General features: G+C 40.1%; 1 protein-coding gene across 6 annotated transcripts in view; it reads left to right on the top strand.

The window, feature by feature from the left end:
• The window catches only part of LHFPL2 (LHFPL tetraspan subfamily member 2), a 121,057-nt gene that overhangs the window by 52,721 nt on the left and 53,925 nt on the right, over positions 1 to 14,411 (top strand). For 4 of the 6 annotated variants that reach the window (XM_086868948.1, XM_086868949.1, XM_086868950.1 and 1 more), the window contains exon 2: positions 9,297 to 9,349. The exons of the other annotated variants lie outside the window; for them this stretch is intronic. The gene's annotated coding sequence lies outside the window, so the exon portion shown is untranslated. The remainder of the gene's footprint in view (positions 1 to 9,296; positions 9,350 to 14,411) is intronic. 6 annotated transcript variants of the gene reach the window in all.

The raw sequence follows: 14,411 nt of genomic DNA, 5'->3' as shown, positions 1-14,411 counted from the left end.
TTTCTTTTTTCAGGATGAAACCACAAGCAAACAGGTTCCTAATTCAGTCATAATGCAGCATTACTATCAGGCAATTTGGGCAGTCTAATGGTTGTTTCATTGATTTGTAATAGTTGCATCACTATAATGATACTCTGACTGTAACTTTGGCTGGAGAAGGAGGTGTGGGATTGAAAACTGAAGGAACACTGCAGCTGTTGCTTTAAAGAGCATGTGTGGTACAGATTAAATAAAAGAATTTTTTCATTGTTTATGACATAACAAAACTCCACAGTTGCCATCTCTAGACCTTCAGGAAAAGATAACTGACTTGTCTCCCTTGGAGACATTCTCTTCCACTTCTGCCAGAAGACAGCTTTGTTTGTAAATTCAGGATTTTGCAAGCCAGTGTGTGGTAATCTGGGAGCAATAATTCAAATGCTAATAAATACTCATTAAAGTTGTTACTTATTAAGGCCAGCTGACATTAGGAAGAATAGCCTGAGCATGCCAACTGATTCTAGCTCATTGCTAAAGGAGCATGCCACTGGTTAGAGCATTTGATTAGCAACCACATGTCAGGGCTCCAGGGCACTCATGTGCTTCAGCTTCCTCTGGGTCCTGCCCATGCTCTTACCTGGGGGCCCAGGAGGGTGTTTCAGCCCAGCCTGGTGCCATCAGTCCATGTTGGAGCTGTGTTGCCAATGTGTTCTGGTCCCCCAGGGCTGTGGTGTTGACCTGGAGCCTGCCTGTGTCTAGTGGTCCCTGGGCTGCCTGTGGGACCCGCTCCTCTTGTCATCTGCACAAGGCAACAGGTTGTTAGGCAGTGCTGGCTCCAGGGTGAAGCTGCTTTCTGAATCACTTCTTGTCTGGTTCTTCTCTGTGGTGGCTACCTAAAGCAGCTTTATGGCCAAAACAGAGCCAAGAAATAATTTTAGTGGCTGTAGATGTACGTAATGGAGATACTGCTGCAAAGTTTGGGCAGCCTTGAGGTGGTAGAGGGTTCTATGGAGCAAGACAGAAGTGCTGGCTGTGGTGTAACTCATGGTGCAGCTGTGGAAGGGGGACTTGCCATTTTGCTTTGTAGTCCCTGTAACTCAGAGATGCAACTCAAGAAGCATGTTTAAAGTTGACTTGCTAAGTGCTTTTACACTGCCTTTAAAATAAACAATTTATGTCCTTTTATCATTGTGGATAATGCTAAAGATAAGAGCTCCCACTGATTTCAGAGAATGGGGGACCAGGCTCATGGCTGATGTTCTATGTTACTAACTTCAAATAAAGATTTATGATGGCTAAAACAAACCTTAGAAGCCAAAACAAATTTTAGATAATAACTTTACTAAAGCTAAATTTGCAAATTTTTGCTTTAGTTGGTAGTGACTGCCTTGTATAAGAAATGTAATTTGATTCATTTACCACTCAGTGCTACTGCATTAGGTAAAAGGCTAAGAGGATCTTTCATCTGCAGTGCAGGTCTCTTAATGCTTCTGTATTTATTCTGCTTAGTTTTGCGAGAATTGCTAGGATTATAAAAACGTGGTTTTGGTTTAAACATTTTAATGATATATAAAACTATGCTGTGCTGCTTTCTTGGTTAAGGTGGTGCAGTGTGGAAACTGGCATTAAGAGCAGGGATCAGTGTATTAGGAGTACAACTGGCTTTTATTAAATATAAACTTCAGGGCAGGTGCATTTGAGTAAAATATTTTTGTAGTATGAAAAAGGATTTTTTCTTCTGTACTCTTTGAAACAGCTTGTAAATTAAGGTTCTCTATATGACTTTTGAATTTGCTTTAAATAACATACATATAGATATGTAGCATGATCTTCTAGAACAAATTAAGTAGATAGTACAAAAAGGAAAGCTGGATTTTTTTCTTTTATAGGTTTGTGTGAAAGAGAAAACAATGAGCCTCAGAAGAATTGTTAAAAAAAATGGGTTGTATCTTGAGCTGTTAGCTTCCTATGGTGTTTAGCATTCTTATTAATTTAGAGGGCAGTTTTATTTGTGAGGGTCATTTTTAACCTGCTATCAAGGTATCCCTAAAGAACATATTTTGTCCTTCTTGTTTTGCTGTTATTTCTGAAGGTAGCCTTAGTGACGCCTATGAAATGCTAATTTTTTTTTCCATTTAATTTAATGTTGTTCTGCATTGATAGCAAAAGACAAAGAACCCATTGAATGCATTATTTCTATTCATAGTGACATAATTGGTCATACAAACCTTCTTGAAGTAAGCAAATATTTCTTTGATTTCAGTAGTTGCCGTTACATAATACATGGAAGTATCACACAGTAGTATATCTGAAGAAAAAGCTACTTGAAAAGGATGTTTTCAGATACAGCAGATATATCTGTATTTTTTTTTTTTATTGTATTTCTGCTGGGGAGCCTAAGTATATCCACTTCCTACTGTGTACAAAGACAGGGTATGTGACATGGGAATGTTACCAAATCCATTGTGTTCTTTTAGCAGTGTCCAGTCTATTTGGTTCTCCTGTTGACTGTAAATAAGAGAACTTTAAATCAATTGCTCTGCTTGTTTTAGAGTCTCTTTCTCCCTTAGTTCTGCTAAGACATTTATCCATTGCAAATGAGAAGGGAGATGAAAATGAAGAATGTAGTGTTTCCACCTTTTTTGGAAGGGTGGAGTTGGTGCAGCCAAACTTGCAGCTAGCTGAGTAGAAAGGAATAAACAGATTTTATATATTTTCGCCAAGTGTTCTAGAAATCTGTCTGAGCTATTGCAAAATTTGCAAGAGCTCCTGAGAGAAAGAATGAGAGAATACATGTGTTTTTCCCATTTTGATTTGTTTGGGACGATTTGGCCTTCTGCAGCTTGAGGGAAGTGCCTGTGTGGTGATGGGATAGTGGAAGGTATGTAGACTTTCTTCTTGTTAGCTTTGTCCCAAATTTGGTGACAATTATATTTTAAAATGTGGTGGTTTAAAATGTAATACTTACTTTCCTCTTTTTTGAAAATTTTAGGTTTCTTTTGTTTCTGTGTAGACTTGAGCAAAGAACACTGCTGTGCCTTTGGCCTGTGGATGTCTCTCTAAGAGAGAGGCTTTTCTACAGCTTCCTCTGTGGGCTGATCGTGTCTTACCCTTTACTAGTCTTTTTTGGGGAGCTCAGACTCCAAGCAAGGAAATTTTCCTTAAAAGCATCACCTAATGGATTATATAGATAATTAGGTTTGTTTACATGTACTTAAAATTGATCCTACATTTTTTGGTACTTTTTAAGGGGAACAATTTGGCCCTTTTCATTCTTGAAAATAGTCTCTGCCTCAGCTAACACTGCAGTATTTTCATTGCCATGCTAACTGTTTTTGAGACAGAAAAGTTGAAGTAATCACAGCTGGTTGGTCCAGTCGGTGTTTTTTGGTGTTGTTACCTATTTTTTTTCCTGAAAGAATATTCTATATGCCAGGAATTCAGAGGCCGTTTTAAGCTGTGCTTGACTTCGCAGTGCTCCTAGTACATTTTCCTTTGTCCTCAGAAGCACACTTCATTGGAAGTTCTGCACCAGCTTTCCTGGTGTTAAACCATCTTCACCAAAGCCAAATTATCTCCTTTTGTAAGAGTGAACTGACCTTTGGACTCACTTTGTTCATTTATATAAGGGGAAGTGTTGCTGCTGAAGACGAATAGATCACACAAACACAGCTTGAGGTGTGGTGAAGGAAGGAGAGAACTTTATTTTTATTCTCAGAATTTATAGGTTTCTGACCATGGCCAGGGATTGGATGGTCAGGATAACACCCTCCCAACCGCACTGGCTGTGAGAGATGCCCATCACAAGACATGTATCAGAAAGAATGTATACATATCTATGTTTACTGTCCTAGGAAAGTCTTTAGAAAATTATGTCAGCAAGCTCAGAAGCTGAGTTTTCAGGGCGGCAGGGAAGTTCTTCATATATTTTGTTCTGATAAATGTATAAAAATGCAGGATTTGCTGTTACTGTGGGAAATTCTGTATTTCAGTATTGCTGAATCAACCTAACCTTACTTCTATCACCGTAATTTATGGCTTTTTGGTAGTGGGGATACAAAACTGTTCAAGATGTGTTTTCCTGAAAGTGCTGTCTGAAGATGAATAATAGCTTATTAGTGGGATCTTAGTCTGTAGACACATCCCAGGATATTCTTGGCCTTCCTTGTCGCTAGGGCTAACTGTTGGCTCATATTTAAACCACTTTCTGCCCAGACCCCCAGCTCCATTTCAGGAAGTGTGCCCTGCGTAGCCAGTGCCCAATCTCTCCAAGGGATTAATCCATCTCAGGTACAGGAATGTATGTTTGTCCTTGCTTAATTCCATGAAATAGGGTGGCAGAAGTTCAGAGGTGCATTTTTGGGATGACAAGGCTATGTGGTTCAGGTTTTTATTGCAGTAGTTTAGGAACTTTTGGAGTTTTTCCTAAGTCATACCTGATTTTAAAGTGTTATTATAAATTCCCACAGAATTTATTATTATAAATATTACACAAATATTATTATAAAATATAAAAATATAATAATTATATTATAAAAATATTATAAAATAATCTTAAATGTATTTTTAGATCTTGGTATACTTGGTTAGTAAAATAGAGGAAGAGAAAAAGATGTGATTTTATTCATGCTTAGTTTGTGTGTCACTGCTTCACAGAATCACAAGATCACAGAATGATAGAATGGTTTGGGTTGGAAGGGATCTCGAAGATTATCTGCTTCCAGCCCCCTGTTGTGGGCAGGGATATCCTCTACTAGGTCTGGTTACTCAAAGCCTCATCCAACCTGGCCTTGGAAACTATGGCTGGGGCATCCACAGCTTCTCTGGGCAACCTGTGCCAGTGTTTCTCCACCCTCAGAGTGAATTTTTTCTTTACATCTAATTTAAACCTGCCCTCTTTCAGTCTAAAGCCACTTCCCCCTGTTCTGTCACTACATGCTCTTGTAAAAAGTCACTCTCTTGCTTTCTTTTAGGCCATCTTCAGGTACTGGAAGTCTGCTAGAAGGCCACAGAATCACCAAATAGGTTATGTTGGAAGGTATTCACCACAGTGGATCTGTGTGGGTCAGTGTTCTGATCTCCCCACTCAAGTAGGAACATCCTGGAGCACATGGCATAGGATTGTGTCCAGGCAGTTCTTAAATTATCGGTGAGGGAGATTCCACAGCCTCTCAGGGCAATCTGTTCCAGTGCTCAGTCAGCCACAGAGTAACGAAGTTCTTCCTCATGTTCAGGTGGAATTTCCTGTGCATCAGGGTCTGCCCATTGCCTCTTGTCCTATTGACTGACACCTCTGAGAAGAGCCTGGTCCTTGTATTGATACCCTCCCTTCAGATACTGATAGACATTGATGAGGTCTCTTCTCATTTGTCTCCTCTTGATGCTGAACCAGCCCAGGTCCCTCAGCTTGTCCAGCACCTGAGGGTATTGGCCACTCTTCCCAGCTTTGTATCATCAGTGAAGCATCTGCCCCATCATACAGGTCATCGATGAACAAGTTAAACATTACAGTGTTGAACCTTGAGGGACATCACTAGGGACAGGCCTCCAGCTAGGCCCTGTGTCACTGATTTTGACCCTCTCAGATCTGGGTTTTTTTTCTAGTTCTCAATCTACCTCACTGTCCACTCATCCAGCCCACATCTCTGAGTTTGTCTGAGGAAATCTACTGAAGTTGAAGCAGACAATATCCACTGCTGTCTCCTCATCCATCCATCCATCCATCCATCCATCCATCCATCCATCCATCCACCCATCCATCCGATGGTAATCAGGTTGGTAAAGGAGGATTTAACTGAGTGAAGCCATGCTGACTATTCCTGATCACCCATGTGAATAGCCTTCTGAATGAGGTGCTCCATCACCTTTCCAGGGATCAAAGTGAGGCTGACTCGTAGTTCCCTGGTCCTCATTCTTTCCCTTGTTGAGCACTAGGTTGACATTTGCTTTCTTCCATTGTGAGCAACCTTGCAGTTGTGTCTACCAGCTCTCTCAGCACTTGTAGATACATTCTGTCAGCACATACAGACTTGTGAATGTCAAGTTTGCCTAGATAGTGTCTACCCCTACCTTCTTTGACCAAGGGAAAGTCTTCATTCCAGTACTGCTTTACACTGGTCTTCTGGGTCAGAGAATCCTGAGGACTGGTCTTGTCAGTGAAGGCTGAAGCAAAGAAGACAGTCAATGAAATGTGTTCTTCTGGCTTCTCTTCATTCTCTGTTACTAGGGTCCCTCCCTCCATTTAGCAACATAACTCTTATTTTTATTTTGTTAATGATGTATTTGAAGAAGTCTTTCTTGTTGTCTTTGACATCCTTGGTCAGATATAATTCCAGGTGGGCCTTGGCTTTCCTGGTAATTTCTATTTACTTTGACAGCCTCACTGTATTCATTACAAATGGCCAGACCCTTCTTCTAACTCCTGTGTATTTCCTGCTTACTCTTGAGTAATGACAGGAGTTCCTTGTTTATCTGTGTAGGTCCCTAGACCCATTTGCCCAATTTCTTCGTCATTGGGATGCATTATTCTTGAGTCTGGAGGAAGACCAACTGTCTAACCCCTATTTCCTGCAAATCCTGTTACCATGGGATTCTTCCAGTAAGATTCCAAAAGGCCATGGTTACAATCTTACTTGCTACCCTGCTTCCTCTTCACCTGATACTGAACTTCACAATCTCATCATCACTGCAGCCAAGGCTGCCCCCAGCCTTCACACCAACAACAAGTCCTACCCAACTTGTTAGTATGAGGTTGAGCAGCACACCATTCCTCGTGGGATCCCCCACTTCTGACAGGGACTTGTCATCAGTGCTTTCCAGGAATCTCCTGGACTGTATTGTGCTTTGCTGTGATGATTCTCCAGCACTTGTCAGGGTAGTTAAAGCACCCTACAAGAACCAGGGCCTGTGACTTTGAGGCTACTTCCAGCTGTCTGTAGAAGGCCTCATTTGCTTCCTCCTCCTGACCAGATGGCCTGTAGGAAACACCCCAGAGTCTTCTCCAGTCTGAAGAACTCCAACTTGCTCAGCCTGTGCTTACAGTAAATGTGCTCCAGCCCTCTTCTGGACTCAGTTCAGCAGGTCCATGTACTTCTAGTGCTGGGGGCACCAGAGCTGGATGCAGCAGTGTGGGTAGGGTTTCACAAGAACAGAGCAGATAGGGCATATCACTTCCCTCTTCTCCTGGCCACACTGCTGTGGATGCAGTCCAGGATACGATCGGCTTTCTGGGCTTCAAGTGCCAGGTCTTATAAAGCCCACCAACAGTCCAGTTCATTCTTCTCAGGACTTCTCTCAATCCACTCTCCACCCAGACTGTATTTGTACTTGGGATTGCCCTGACCCATGTACAAGACCTTTACACTTAGCCTTGTTGAGCTTGATGAGGCTTGCACAGGCCCCCCTCTCAAACCTGTCGAGTTCTCTCTGGATGTCATCTCTTCCATCCAGTATCTTGACCACACACAGCCTGGTGTCATCACCAAACTTGCTGAGGGTGTGCTCAGTCCCACTGTCCATGTCCCTGACAAAGATGCTAGACAATAGTGGTCTCAAAACCAACATCTGAGGAACACCACCAGCATTGGTCTCCTCTTGGACATGAGCTGTTGCTGCAGCTCTTTGACTGCAACCATCCAGCCAATTCCTTATCCATTGAGTGGCCCACCTGTCAAATCCATGTTTCTCCAGTCTAGAGACAAGGACCATGTCAGATGTTTTGCACAGGTCCAAGTACATGAAATCAGTTGCTCTTCCCTCATCTATGACCCTGTAATCCCATCATAGAAGACCAGATTCATCAGGCCTAATTTGACCTTTGTGGAGTCGTGTTTGCTGTCACCACTCACCTCCTTATTTTCCATGTGTCTGAGCATAGTTTCCAGGAAGATCTGCTCCATTGTCTTGGTGGGCACAGAGGTGAGAATGGTTGGCCTGTAGTCTTACTCTTCCCCTTTTTTTAAAACAGAGGTTATAATTTCCCTTTTCCAATCAATGGTAACTTCACCAGACTGCCACAGCTTCTCAAATGTGATGGATAGTGGCCTGCTTCCTCAGAATGCATTTCATCAGGTGCCATGGACTTCTGCACCATTAGGTCCCATAGACTTGTGCATCTTCAGTTCCTGAGGATGGTTGCAAACCTGATCTTGTCCAACAGTGGGTGGTTTCTCTCTCATCCTTTCCTCCGAAGAAAAATACTCCAGTCCCCTAACCATAACCCTGCGGTTTACAACTTCCTTACAAGTTGAAATGGGTATGTGTTGATCTCTTTTCTCTGATGAGCTACGACCTGGGAAACCAGCATGAAGCTGTATTCCCTGGATATCAGGAAAAGGTTCTTCACTCTGAGGGTGGTTGGGCACTGGAACAGGGTCCCCAGAGAAGTGGTCACAGCACCAGCCTGACAGAGTTCAAGAAGTGTTTGAATAATGCTCTCAGGCATATGGAGTGATTTTGGGGATAATCCTGCACAGAGCTAGGAGTTGGACTCTACTTATGGGTTCCTTCCAGCTCTGGATATTCTGTGATCCTATGATGATCTTCATAGTCCTTCACTGGACCCTCTCCAGTAGTTCCATGTCTTCTTGGCCTTCTACAATTCAAGCAGCGTAGCCAGAGCACTTGCCAGTGAAAACCGAGGCAAAAAAAGTCATGGGTTACCTTCCGTATGTCCTGGGTAACCACATGTCCTGTTTCCTTCCAGAGAGGGACCACATTTCCCATCTTGCTTTTATCACCAACATACCTGTAGAAGCTTTTCTTGTTTTCCTTGATGTCTCTGGTGAGGTTTAATTCTATCAGGGCTTTAGCTTTCCTTGCCTTATCCCTGGTTTCTCAGACATTTGCTGTCTGTTCCTCTCAGGCTACCTGTTTTGCTTCTGCCCTTTGGTTTATGTCTGTCCACGAGCTCCTTGTTCACACATGTAGGCCTGGTATTTCTGCCTGACTTCCTTGTTGTTGGGATGCATCCTCCCTGAGCTTGGAGGAGGTGATCCTTGAATATTAGTGAGTCTTCTTGGCCTTCCTCCCATCCAGGGCTTTATCCCATTAGTGACTTCACCAAACAGGTCTCTGGAAAGTCTGAAGTCTACTCTCCTGAAGTCTGGGGTTTTAGTGCCGTCATGGTTGGAATCATGTCTAGCATGCTGCGTTTCCAGCCAAGCAGAAGTGGCCTGGTAGTGAAATGTTACCCCTGTGCATATAATCTCTTACAAGCAATGTTTTTACCATTCCAGCCACCAGTACTAATCATGAGTATTGTTTTGATAGTTTTGGCTCTGTACCTTTCCTACATTTTACATCATTTATTTCTCTAGGTATTGCCAGGCATCTGAAGTGGTTGACTAAGACCTAAGGATTTGGAACAGTGGTGAGTAAATGAAATTCTGATTATATTTTCTATGTTTTCACATGCTGTCTGACTCTGAAGTTTTGCTGTATGAAGGATTAAAGATGTTCAGTAGTGTATGTCTTTTGAATATTTTCTTCTGAGCACCAAGTTCCTGTTCAGAGCATTCAGACAACTTTTTAAAGCTGAGATTTTAAGAAGGAGAGGAGGAGGTAGTCTCATTGGCTGCTCTTGATAAGACAATCCACTCCTCATAGCACCCTGACTTTGAAAAAACTTTCAAGTAGCAGTTCAACCTGTTCTTATTGAAGTGGTAACTTGACCCATTGTATTAAAATAATGATGCCCGAATTGGCTTTTCAGAATAATGCAATTTTTTACATTTAGCAATTATAAAATGATATATTATTCTAGAATACATCATTATAGAATATCATTCTAGAAACCTGAAGTAAGTTAATAAATTACTTAAAACTGAATATTTTATTTCTTGAAACTGCAAACTTTGTTGTTTTTAACTCCCTCTGTGCAAGCTGTGGTATCCTTTGCAAAGTTAAATTATTCTCCTGATCCCCTATGCTTATTGCTGATTCTTTGCATTGTGTGTGCCAAATACTTATCATTTTGACTAAAGAATAGTGCAAGAAGGATCCAAGTAAGAACTTTAAAAGTTTCAAATACTTTAAAAAGTGAGTTTTGTAATATTTTTATAAATATATTACCTGCACTTCCCTGTCTGTAGGTGTAGGCTGTCAAAGAGAGCCTTATAAATGCGCAGATAAAACCAGTGTTACTTGTACTTTGTAATCGTAGAATAGAAGAGAATCATAGAATCATTAAGATTGGAAAATACCTCCAAGATCATTGCGTGCATCCCTTGACCAGATGCCACCATATCAGCTAAGGACATGAAGTGACACATCCAGTTGTTTCTTGAACACTTCCAGGGATAGTGACACTACCATGTCCCTGTGGAACCTGTTCCAATGCTTAACCATCTTTTAAGTGAAAAAATCCTTCCTGATGTCCAACCTGACCCTTCCCTTGGTGCAGTTTGAAGCCATTTCCGCTTGTCCTGTCACTGTCTGCCTGGGAAAAGAGGCCAATGGAAGAAGAGTAAAATGATACTTCCAAAAAGCAACTGCATTTTATTGCCAAGAGATAGTTATTTGGAATAAAGTAATGTTTCTGATTCTCTGGTTTCCATGGCAGAGCCAATTTACGTGAAATATTTAATATTTAAGGGATTTTGTTGATTTCAGTGCAGTTGGCAGCTAAGGTTTAGAACCCGTGTATTTTGTTCCATGTGCTGTTGACTTTGGTGACCAGTGAGAAACCTTTGCCTTGCTTTTTTATTAGTTTTTGCTTTAATGGGCTCTGAAGAGTATGTTTGTTCTTCATTTCAAAAATTAGCATTTAGTTACAACTTTGAAGGAATCTATCTGTTTAGAATATTTGCATTCATGTAGGTCTATATTTATTATTTATTTATTGTGTTTATTATGTCCTCTCTATTTCTGCTAGTATTTTACTAGAAAAAGTAGATAAGTGAATTTAAAGTTTTTTAGTCAGTTCCAGATAATTCTTTTTTGCCTACATTTTAATCTGGCCCTCTCTCTGGCTCCCATCCTGCACTGCCCCTCAATTATCAGGACTAAACTGTATCCATGTTAATGTGCTGTATCCATGTTATCATCCGTGCACAGACAGAAAGAAAGCGTTATCAACAGTTCATATAGCTTTATTCAACAAAAAATACAGGTATTCTTTTTTTCAAGTTTGATGCTGTTTTAGAACATGATACTTAAGAATTAAGGAGACTCTTATTAAATTAGAATTAGACTCTTATTAAATTAGACTCTTATTAAATTAGAATTGCATTTGGGGTAGAATATAACTTACTTTATAATAATGTGCCTCAGACCAGCTATGGAGAGAGTCCTGTGACACTTAAAAACAGAACAGCAACACTAGCATGTGCATTAATAACCAAACTTAAAAAACATCTTGAGTGATTGTTAGTAGCATCAGGTGGGAAACCAGTGTACAGGGTTAAATGTAGTGGTGATGAAAAAATTGGACAGCTGGTAAGATTAGCTCTGTAATATGTTAAAAAGAAAATTGAAATTATAAGTTTTCCTCCATAACAAAATATGTAAATAATACTGTCTCTCTCTAGAGCACAGCAAAGTCGAGTCGTCTGCATTTTATTTAACTTCATTGTGTAATTTGTCTTGGGGAAACATTTAAAAATAGTTAAATACTTACTTGCATAAAAATTTTCAGCTGTAGCAAAACAATAATATTGTAACTGGAAGCAATCAATAAATAACAAGGATAAAACTTTAAAGTATCAAATTACCTTCTGCTAGTCTCTTAATAAAATCTTCTATTTCGCTTACTCTTTCGAGCATTCACGTAGATTCTCACTTGTGTGTGCTCCTTTTGTTGCAATATAAGTAGGATAGAAGCTTATAATGCCTTTTCTAATAAACATGATGGATAGACTCTGAAATTGTATTAGGCAAGAGAGCACCAGTTATTTTTTTTTTCCATATAATATTAGCCAAGAAGTGATTGCTTAGTGCAGGGGTGCTAAGATCCTTCCAGGACCTCACATCACAGTTTCTGGTAATCCACACTCCAGTGAGATGAGTCAGCAAAAATAAATGCTGTGCTAGATGCTGGTGCTGGACATCTGTGCAGGTGTTAATGTGCTTGGGGAGTGTTAGCCTCAAAACTCTAATGGGTGATAGTAAGATCATTGAATATGTGAATGTTTGATCCTGTCTTTTAAGAGCTGAAGTTTCACCAGCCACTTGCTGGTATTTTTGACAGAGGATGATACAAAGCTGCAGTTCTTGGACCATGATGTTCTGTCATCGCAGCTACTCTGGAACCTGCCAGCTGATGTGACATATATTCTTTTGTGGTACATGAAAATAAATGTTTCAACTAGCTAGTCTTGTTCCTCTTCAGGTACTACACTTACCTAACTTTCCTAGATAGGATCCTTGGTGGGCTTTTGCCTTGGGAACAACTGGGAGAAATCAAGGTGAATGAAAGCAAGCAAAGTGTCTTTCTTCAGGTCTTTCCTTGTGATGTGATAACCATCAGAGGCAGAAAAGCTGTGGTTTGCTCAAGATGTTCTAACTGCCATCTGTGTGCTGAAATTTGCCATGTGATGGTATTTTGTGACTTCAGGAATAATAATTTGTGTTTCTGATTAAATTCTGCCATATCTTAACCCTGAAATAGAAATCTTGTTGATAGATTTGAAGAGACCAATGAGTCTCTGTGTGTTAAATCCATGTAGTTGGCAGCAGAATACAGATGGTGAGAGGGAACTGATTTTGGGGATTTGTGTTTGGTTTGGGATATATGATTCTGTTTCTAAAAATTACAGTTTTGTACTATGTACATAACAGCACGGAGTGGGTTTTTACTTTTAGAAACAAAAAATAGAGATGTGACCAGTGTTTCTGTATTTATTTGGATTTATTATAGCCAGGTTAAATAAGAAGCTATACTGCTTTTCTTCTTTGAATCATCTCCTTTCTGTGTCTATGCTTTGCCTTTTTTATTTTTCATGTAGTTCATCTTGGTTTACTCCTTCTTTACATTCCTTACTTTAGGATGATCTAAAAGTACTAATTCCAAATTGCACCTCAATACTATTTAATAAAAACAAAAATAAGGGTGGATTATTTATTTTTTTCAATTTTCTTTCCTTTTGTCTGTCATTAGAGGGGAGAAAGGACATGTTACTGAGTCAGGAAAATATTATGGTTTCAAGTTCTTTCCTTCAGAAGGCACTGGGAACTTTTAGATGGTGTAAACCACACTGACCTGATAATTTGCTTATGGAGTAGCAAATACAATGGTTCATTTTGGTGTTATTATTTCTGGAAGCTAGTGCGGTTCTTGTCATGGAGATGCCATACCACAAATAGTGAGTTAATAGGAATTGCTGCCACAGGAAGAAGTGTGATGTAATACATAGAGCTGCCTGTCCCAACTGCTGCATTTGACTTCTGCCTCTGTTATTAATCTGCTAATAAAAGGTACTGATTTTCTTACTCCTCTTGTCAACTTAGGTTGCAGGGTCTTTTTGCACATATTGAGCCTCAGTTTGTGTCACTATGCTTTGGTGCCCTCTTTGCTATAGTATTGCAATTTTTCCTTGCAGAGTTTCTCATTAGCTCTCAGAAACTCACTGTGTTATGTGGAATCCTGACGACACTTGAATATTTATTCTGTGAAAAGAAAGCTAGTAATACTTTCCAGAGCATGGTTTAATATTGCATTTGGTCTTGTACTGATTCAACTGCAGGCTGATGCCAAACGGGATACTTCAGCCTATTCTTTCCCTCTCTTGCATCAGCCCCCAGTCCCAAGGTGAGTTCAAGGTAAGCAGCTGAATCAAAAAAAAAAACCCACTAACTGCCTGGGAAGGAAAACTAAATCAGGAAACTCTGCTGGCCTGGCTTGTCCTGTGGATGAGAAATTACTAGATGCAACAAAAGGGACTAAGACACAATAAGCAGCTGGAAGTAGGTGGGGAGAGTGATACTGTTTCTTTCAGCAACAGGTAATAAATATACCAGATGAGACATAGTATGGAAACCTAGGCTTATTAAGCGCTGCATTTTACAACCGTATTTTGAACACAAGAGTGTCTTGTAATGGATGTGACAGCCCAGCTACAGTTCTGATCATGTTAGTTACTGATACTAGATATTCTTCACTGGGTGTATTTTTTTCTAATACAACTTTGTAATTGTTCTTTTCTTAAAGTAACAGTTATCTTTGTTATCCAGTTTAAAATTTCAGGGCATATTTCTGATGCCTAGATTTAACCTTTTATTTAATTTTTATTTAATCTGAAGTTCACTTAACCCCGAAAATCAGGTGACAGGAGCTGCTCTTGATGTGATAGTTTCTATAGACCATATATTCATAATTTCCTCTTTAGACTCTGACAAGAAATTTGATTTGTCCTTGAGAATTACTTTTGTAATTTGAGTTGATTCTTTGAAGGGCATTTTTCACTCACTGCCCTTTCTCTTAAAAATGTATACAA

The sequence above is a fragment of the Cyanistes caeruleus genome, chromosome Z (assembly GCF_971803275.1).
Source record: "Cyanistes caeruleus chromosome Z, bCyaCae1.hap1.1, whole genome shotgun sequence".
NCBI classification, from domain to species: Eukaryota; Metazoa; Chordata; class Aves; order Passeriformes; family Paridae; genus Cyanistes; species Cyanistes caeruleus.
This window is presented reverse-complemented; position numbering and strand designations above follow the sequence as displayed.